At 33.0% G+C, this 1,165-nt stretch overlaps 1 protein-coding gene across 3 annotated transcripts in view; it reads right to left on the minus strand.

Annotated features, from left to right (window-relative positions):
• LOC106469689 (microtubule-associated serine/threonine-protein kinase 3-like) overlaps positions 1-1,165 on the minus strand; it is an 83,554-nt gene that overhangs the window by 56,066 nt on the left and 26,323 nt on the right. The gene's annotated exons all lie outside the window — the stretch shown is intronic.

Consider the following 1,165-nt stretch of genomic DNA (forward strand, 5'->3'; position numbering starts at 1 on the left):
GCCTATATACAAGTGGATTTACACATTTCGTTGTCTGAGATTACAATTCGTTTGTATTGTGCTAGAAATGTTATATTGAAAAAAGAACTGTTACGATAAAAATACCAATTTGGTCGGAAATGTTTTGCGGGTCTCTGCTAGTTATTTATTAATAGTTTTTTTTTTTTCAGGATGTGCTTACATACAGCTTAAACCTGCTCTTCCGATACACAATAAAGAAATAAAAACAAATTATATCAATACGACAGCCACACAGTTCAAATAAAAGCAAAATGGCTAAAAATTCAAAACACGTTTACTTGAAAAAATTTTTATTTGCTAAAATGTGTGGTTATAAAACAATATAACGTGTGAAAATACGATGTTATAGTTGTCAACAGCAAAAACTTCTCTATCAAATAGAAAAAAAAAGTTCATAAAGTTAGAAAAATGCAAGGAATGAACCGAGAATTCCACAAAAGTACTGGAGATGTAGAGAAATCGTTCCTTTCAAATTATTACTACTTTCCGTTCTAGAATTTGAACCTGTAATTACATCCTGAAACTGACCTGATGAAAGTCAACACGTCTATCCTGAAGAAATTCCACCGAGGAAGACTCTCCATTAACATAAAATTGAAAGAAGGCAGCTAGTTAATAGCACCCACCGCCAACTGTTGAGCTACTATTATCTGGTCGAGTAGTTGAATTTGAACGCCACTCTTAAATCGCACTCATGGCTCGAAAGTTCGGAGCACGTTCTTACGTAACGGATTGCGAACCATGAACTCTCGGATTCACAGTCCAAATTCGAATGCTAAAACGTTAGACACGCCTGAAGTCCTATAAAGTAATGCTCAGTATCTAAAATTATAACTGAATACTTATAACTCAAAGTACACAAAACGAAGTAGTAGTGAAATGACACAAGTAAGATCTTGACAACGTCAGTATAAAACTGACAAAACTCGTTTTATATCTACAATTCTTTGCCATGTCCGCTATAACGTATAACAACTGTTTTCATAAGTCACAGAAATAATTTTGAAGTTGGCCATCAAAGCTTCAGCAGTACAACTTGATATATATATATATATATATATATATATATATATAGTTACGTTATAGACGTATTGTTACTACTATAGTTAAGTATAGGTACGTAATACTAAGTACCACCAGAGTC

This window comes from Limulus polyphemus, unplaced genomic scaffold, assembly GCF_000517525.1.
Source record: "Limulus polyphemus unplaced genomic scaffold, Limulus_polyphemus-2.1.2 Scaffold3613, whole genome shotgun sequence".
Classification (NCBI taxonomy): Eukaryota; Metazoa; Arthropoda; class Merostomata; order Xiphosura; family Limulidae; genus Limulus; species Limulus polyphemus.